This window comes from Empidonax traillii, unplaced genomic scaffold, assembly GCF_003031625.1.
Source record: "Empidonax traillii isolate 1590-97213 ecotype Southwest subspecies unplaced genomic scaffold, ASM303162v1 scaffold6:size4315531, whole genome shotgun sequence".
Classification (NCBI taxonomy): domain Eukaryota; kingdom Metazoa; phylum Chordata; class Aves; order Passeriformes; family Tyrannidae; genus Empidonax; species Empidonax traillii.
In genome coordinates this window covers 1064840-1072813 of record NW_020955199.1, presented here as the reverse complement: position 1 = coordinate 1072813, position 7974 = coordinate 1064840, and positions in this window count along the sequence as shown.

The window sequence follows — 7974 nt, the reverse complement described above, 5'->3', positions numbered from 1 at the left end:
AATGAAGTCCTTCCTTATGTTCGGTTGGAACTTCCTGTGTTTCGGTTTCTGCCTATTGCCTGTTGCTTGGCACCACTGAACAGAACCTGGCTCTGTCCTCTTGACACCTTCCCTTCAGATACTTGTGTACATTGATTGTGTTACTCTCTCAGTTGTCTCTTCTCCAGGCTAGACACACCTAGTTTCTCAGCCTTTTCTCATAAGAGAGTTGTTCCAGACCCTTAATCACCTTCATAACCCTTTACTGGGCTCTGTCCAGGAGCTCCATGCCACTCTTGTACTGAGGAGCACAGAACTGTACACAGCACTCGAGGTGAGGTCTCATCAAGGCTGAAGAGAGGGGCAGAACTGTGGAAATTGTGGAAATGCTCATAGATACCAAGTATTCTTGCTATTATCATGTACATATATATGACTCAGCAACATTTTTAAAGCTCTTCCAGGATCCAGTGCAGTGGTGCTGCTGACCAGTGCTGAAGTTTTACTGCAAAATGGAGTAACATTTGCAGACCTATGAGAGCTGTTCTGCCTGGTGGCTTCAGGAGAGCACATGTGCTCCCTTCATATTTTTTAATATGAATCAAACAAGAAAGTACATTAAGTCTCCCAGTCTGCATGAAATTTTCTCATGCATAGCATTTCAAATAACATTATGAATGATGAATGCCTTTTACTTCCCCCCCCTTTTTTTTTTTTAATTTTTTTAACTATTATCAGTCTCTATGTAATTGAGATTTGAAACTGGCTGTATTTCACATGCCTATTAAATTCTTAACAAAGACCAGAACCTTCAAAGTTATTAGGCTATTACTGAAACAGACCAGTCCTCAAATTACTAACAGACCACAATGATTCCCGTAAGGTACCCTGTGACCGAATATGTATTTTGCTGTAATACCCATATGATTGCACTAAAGTAATTGAATTTGCATGAATATTTTCCTTTTTTTGGCTAATTAATTGTGAAGCAGGGAAAAAATGCTTCATTCAGATAAGAGTTCTTAGGAGGTCCAAATGAACAAACCCAAAAATACTAGTGGTCACTTTGACCCTGGAAACATTAGCACAATTACTACTCTGGTTTCCAGAATTAAAACTTTAACTGCTCCGTCACAGCAATCCTTGAGGTTTTGCTAACATGAAGAGCAATGGGCTACCCCACCTACAATGCACACCTGACGACTTTTGTAACCAGATTATCACAATTTTAGCCATCTTAATTACTACGAAGCAGAGGAAACATACTTCTCTGTTTGACAGGGTTTTTTCACAATGCATATCTTTGAGTTTTGGAAAAAGCCATGTCAGACTGGTGTGATGTCATCTAATAACAAATTTTTATCTGTCTATTTGCAGGAAGTCTTGTCAGGAGTTCTCTTCTACTCAGTCTCAGGCTAAAAAACCATGAGGATGCACTACCAGAGCTGTACAGGCAGCAGTGCACTTTGCAGGTGCTGCTGCAGGGAGAAGAAAAAGATCTGGGGAAAACTAATTGAATTGTGCAAACACAGGAGCCTATAGGCAGTATGAAGAAGACAATTACATTCAGACTTCCTCTTGGTGTGATTCATGTGACTTGTGCAGATATAATTCATGTTAGTAGTCAACTGGAGACATAACTGGATAAAACTCAACCAAATGGTTGACTCAATGTCATCACATTGTGAATGCTTCAGTATTCACCTAAGATGTGTTTAAGTTAAGTTGTAGATCCAGTTAAATATCTGGATCCTTTTTGTTTGAGTTGAATGAGGATTTCCCTTCCAGTCTGTCCTAGTCACAGACAAAAAAAAATATTTTTTCACTTATTATTTCTTTAATAACATAAAGGAGTTTCATATTAATCTCCATCACTTAATGATGTAGATACGTCTTGGGAAATTTATTCTGATGCTGCTGTTTCTTTGAAGAAGATTTGCCGTAGGTGGCATGGGTGATTTTCCATAGCATTTAAAGTTATTTTTTTTCTAATGTTGTCAGAATATATAAGTTGAAGCTCTGATGTAGTTATATAAAAAACCCTGTATGGTTTCATGGGACTCCAGAATATATTCACATAGCTGAAATAGGAGACAATGGAATGTAAATGTCTTCTGATATTTATTATACTTAATAATAGGTGAAATTAAAATACAGTGGTGAATGATGAACATTCCAGAATTAAAAGGCAAAAAACCTCAAGAATACCCTCCAGAAAACCCACTAAGTATTTCTAAGTCCCTAAAGAATTTTCCAGATCCCATATTTTAAATACTTTTAAAAATGGAATTTGGTATATTTTATGGCTTTTGGGGAGTATTTTCAGTGTCTTTCTGAGACTCTGGTTTGACTAATTGATTGATACTGAATTTTTGGAATTCAGTAAAGCTTTATCATCTACTTAATTTCCCTGCCTAGTTTTAGAGAAGGGTACCATAAAATATGAATGAAAGAGTTCTACTTTCCTGGAGTTCTCTACTGTATCTACCTACTTCTCAAGAATACTAATAAAGGTCTGTTGTATTTGGAACATTGCCAAATTCAAAGTAGAAAAAACCATGCTCCTACAGTAATTCCTAATGGTAACTTATCACAGCATAGTGGTGAACTACTATAGAAGTGCACAGGCCTCTTAAAGCTTGCCAGGAACATCCATCACGTGGACATTCACTTCTTATAAAAGATACATTGGGTAATCTGAACTTTCTGAATCCTAAGGAGAGAAGGACTGTTTTGCAAGCAGCTAAATTTATGTGGACATTTAGGGGCTCAAATTCTGAGAATGTAGTGATAGTAAATACAAAGTAGAGAGTGTTAATAACATATGTTCCTTGTGAGAAGAGTAGCTGAAGTAACCTGTACTACAGTGTTCTGATGGCCACAGTTAGTCCTCATTTTTAAGTAAATAATCATCAAATTATGTCTGTGTTGATCAAAACTGTACCAAAAATTTTCAGAATTTGTTCTATGCATTGCAAAGTCAATATATTGTCCAAAGTCCTTTCCTTTGAATTCTACAGTAGATATTTGGGGTTTCATGAGAACTTAGTTCATACTGGCTCTCAGCATGCAACAGGATTTACCAGTACTGAGAAGAAAATCACCAGTTTGGTAAATCTGTCAAGCTTTTAGGCAGCTGGGATCAGTAAATCAAACTAGAGCTGCTACAAGTTTTAAAAATTGCATTAAGTATTTGTATGTAATTCCTCGTCCCATTTTTATCATACTGAAGTGCAGACCCTTAGGATACAATGCTCTTGAAATAAAAAATGAGCACTGTAAATAACTCTTCTTATTTTCCCAGTTTGTGGTACAAGAAAACCAGGTAACAGTTAATAGGAGTGACTTGACTTTGCTGCTTCTAAGTGATATAAGTGTGTTATCAGCAAAGCTGAAGGAATGACAGAATTATCTGAGACTAGCTAGAAGCAAAAAAGAATGCAGTACTTCATACTATACTATAATCTGAACATGTCCTAGCTCACTAATTTCTGTACAGGGAAGTTTAAGAAAACATTTATCTAAAAGTTAAATATGCATAACTCTAAACACAAAAGTTATTGTTAAATGATTTAAATTTTTCTAGCAACAACAAAGGAAATTCTGTAACCTGCTTATACAATAGCTGGTTGACTCACTTTCAAAAAATTAACATAGGTAAGAAGTGGAAGATTAGTTAGTTTTTTTATTCCTTAGTTATTTTTCTTCCTTAGTTCCTAACTTTTTAGTTAGTTTTGGTTATTCCTTAGATTTTGAAAACATCTTCATTTTATGAACTGTATTTTATCAGTGTAATCTAAAGTAAATCTTTCAATATCAACTCCAGGTTTGCAAATTTAATTTTGTATAAGAAATCAAAGTATGTTTTACCATATAAAGATTTCTCCATGTGATGTGAACAGAATCAGTGCACTAACATTCAGAAAAATGCTCAACAAATCAAAATCTGTCTGAAATGATGAGTTTATAAAATAACATTTTACTTACCTGCTACATTGAGAGTGCAAAAAAAGTGAAAATTGCAGGGGTTTTAGTCCAGAATAACAACTAGATCTGCAGGAGTGTGATTCAAAAGTAACAGCAAGAGGCAAAGGGTTGTGTCTGATGCTCAGAGCAGTCAGGAAAATATGTGGACTTTTCTGCCTGGGTGTAGGAGGCTGCTGGCATAGGTAACCCTCATGGGAAGTGCACAATTACTGCTTGCAGGCTGCAGTCACATGTAGCCTGGAGTAACTTCAGTGTTACTGCAGGGACAAACTGGAAATAAAGACCACAGCATTATGGAAAGACTATTTTTTTTTTTTGGTTTTTTTTTTTTTTTTTTTTTTTTTTTTTTTTTTTTTTTTTTTTTTTTTTTTTTTTTTTTTTAAATCCCTTCAAAAAGAAATCAGGCATAGTTAAAGAGGACATCCAGGACTGTTTCTATTCCAGTTTGGGTGAGAATAAAAGTTGCTTCTCCAGGGTTACTTTGTTACTTGGAAAGACTCTGGCCTCCATTGGAAGTACTAGTTTTGCAAAGATTTCTTATTTTATCGTCTTATCTTGTATTTGTCTCGAAAGACCCAGGATGTAAAAGTTATGTATCCCATATTTCAACATTACTTGCAGTAGCAACAGTATGCATTGATGTAGAACCCTCCCTCTGAAAGCACTCAAAGCATTTATAAGATGTAGCCACCCACTGACTTTGGGAAGTGGAAGGGAGAATATGTATCTTAAAATGCTGCTTGTACTAGTAAGTAATAAGATTAGGATTTCTGAGCAGTTATTAATAAAGGCTTTTGAAGTATGCTTTCTTAGTGTCTCTGATGGCTTTTTTCCATTTATTTAGTCCACATATCTTCCCTGGATAGCTAAGCCTCCATTCTGCAATCACAAGCATACTTAACTCTTGTACCACAGAGCCTCTAATGTGCAAGGAAGTTCAACAACAAAGATAATTGCAACTTCAAATCCTGTCTGTATTAGCGTTTACATAATTAAGAGAACCAGATCAATGAAAAGCAACAGTCCTTACAGTAATTTGGAAAGGAATTAATGACAAAAACCAGAACATATAAAGAGAGCTGTATCAGAAACTGAATATTGTTGCATATTATTATTTAAAAATCGTGGTGGTAATTACTTTAATAACAGACTCTGGATACCAATTAGATGCCAGCAAGATTACCAAACTTGAAATACTTGTTGTATGTGATACGTGTTTTTCCTGTACTACTTAAGTTGTTCACAAAATGTACTAGGAACCTGACACAATTTGTGCAAAGCAGGAGTTTTATTTACTGGACTTTAGCATGATTAATGCAAATTTGATATGGTGTTAAATCTGATTCCTCACGTAGACCTCAGCTTTGATGATCAGTCCTGGTTGGAAAAGTGCTTTGGACACGCTTGAAGTTAGACAACTACCTCTACAAGCAAAGGATGTAAAATTCAAATTGTATGATGGGAGTATTAAAAATCAGAATAACCCCAAAAGAAGAAAAATAATTATAAAACCAGCCAAAACTGGTCTAAGCACTTTGAGCTGTTTCAAAGTGCATGTGCAGCAGCCATGGAAACAGGATGTTACTGCAGGAGAATTCTGCCCATGAATGTCCAAATTCCACCCTGTAACAAGATCAGTATAAAAGAACACACAAAAAAGCTTAGTAGTGGGGACTGTTTCTCTGTGCACTCACTTAACAAAGCTTTTGGGATGCTGGGAGCTCTTCAAAGCCTAGCTCTGAATATTTTGCTAATATAGTTGTGTACTTTATGATGACCATTAATGTTCCAGTAATGATCAAATTTACTCCTCCATGCAATAATATAGTTGTAAAAATGTGATTGTTTGGTGTAACATTAGATTGTAATTTGATTCAGAGTCTTACTAAACATTCCTTTAAATAAATTCTATAAAAAAAAGAACTGTTCAAGCTACAGGTCGGCAATACCTCTTTTCTGTGATTATCAACACTACCGGCAAACATACCTCTACCTACTTAAAAAATGAACTTTTTAGTTTGTCAGATGTGCATTGCTATGTTTTTTGTCTGTGCACAAATACAGTCAGGAGAACAGAGCTCGAATCTTCAGCTTGTTCAGGAGATAGAGAGTAACTTTTTTTTGATTATTAAATCATGGCGTGGGAATTTTTTTTCATCTGAGGAAAATATATGAATGAGGAAAATATAGACTGAGGAAATATATGAATGTGGCAGCTACTCTGCATCCAGCATGAGATGATCAGGCTCTTGTAGGTACTGAATTAACTGTAGACACCTGAAACCACTGGTTGTGGTACACGCAAAACCTGTAAATCTTTCAGCAGTAGTAGCTGCAGGGTTTCTCCGAGGCTATTGGCAAGCCTGGAAAAGTATTGGATAGATTGTGCGAAAGCAGCTAGAGAGAACCAGTAGTGAAATAAGTTTTTGGGAACAGTAAGAAAAGACAACATGGGAAACTGAGATAGCAGTTTTTCTGACAATGGTATTAGAACAATGGGACTGGAAATGCATTCCCTGAAAAGAGAAGAGTGTACAAAAGAAACATTTGGATCCCTACTGATAAGAAAATTTTGGGAAGTCTTAGGACTCAATGAACCATGATAATCATCTCACTGACTTTACCCTCTGAACCAAAGGCTGGGAGCTGACATTTGCCTTCATGGTAATTGTCTTGTGTGGATTAAAATCAATGTAAAATTTGGTCCAGTAGGCAAATTTCAAGTGTGGTGTTGTGCAATCCAGTTTAACTCAGGCAAATGATAATTGGTGTTTGAGCTTCCAGACAACATCTGCAGGAAATTTGCTGGAAATCATTCTTGCTGGAAGGGTATATTGTAATGTTCTTCCCATACTTTCTTCTGAGGCTTTGTAGAGAAACTTTATTAGTGTAAAAAAATGCCTACTTCTGACTTGCTACTTCTCCCTCTATAAGCCATGGATATGGCTCACAACTACAACCAAGGAATGGGGATACCACAGGACTATCAGTGCCATGCAAGCTGTCATATAGCACTACAGATTTTAGTAGGACTTTAGGTCTTTTTTACTGGGGTAATTGTGGCCAAATATATCACTGATAACCCTGCAGTTTTTAGTGGATTTGGAGTGACAGCTTGTTTAGCTCTCTTTGGAGTACAAACATCCCAAGTCTTTTGATACTGCTGTCAAATAATGTGATATTTTGCGTATCTTGTTGCCTTCTTATTCGTGCAATAATGGTTTTATACTGTTTTTGCAATGTGAAAGAGAGTAGAAACCCTGTGTGAATTCAAATTTCAGCTTCTGACTCAACTCTGCCCTCAGTGAACAATATAACACTTGCTATTTTTTTCTTTGTAATTTATGTATATTTTATTGCTCTTACAGTTTATTAGATATATGCATTAATATTTTATATACAGTTTTCAAGTTACTGGTATAATATTTAGATGTGGGAGACCTTTTATTTCAAGATGTTTGGTTTTTTGTTTGTTTAATAATTGTTTTTATATAAAGTGATTTTTTAATCATTACTTAAGATTGAAACAAAAAGATCCTGTAGATGGGCTGACTCCAATGGGATGAAGTTCAACAAGGCCAAGTGCCGGGTCCTGCACTTTGGCCACAACAACCCCCTGCAGCTCTACAAGCTGGGCACAGAGTGGCTGGAGAGCAGCCAGGCAGAAAGGGACCTGGGGGTGCTGATCGACAGGAGGCTGAACATGAGCCAGCAGTGTGCCCAGGTGGCCAAGAAGGCCAATGGCATCCTGGCCTGCATCAAGAACAGTGTGGCCAGCAGGAACAGGGAAGTGATCCTTCCCCTGTACTCTGCATTGGTGAGGCCACACCTTGAGTATTGTGTTCAGCTCTGGGCCCCTCAGTTCAGGAAGGACATTGAGGTGCTGGAGCAGGTCCAGAGAAGAGCAACGAGGCTGGTGAAGGGACTTGAGCACAAGTCCTATGAGGAGAGGCTGAGGGAGCTGGGGTTGTTTAGTCTGGAGAAGAGAAGGCTTAGAGGTGACCTCAT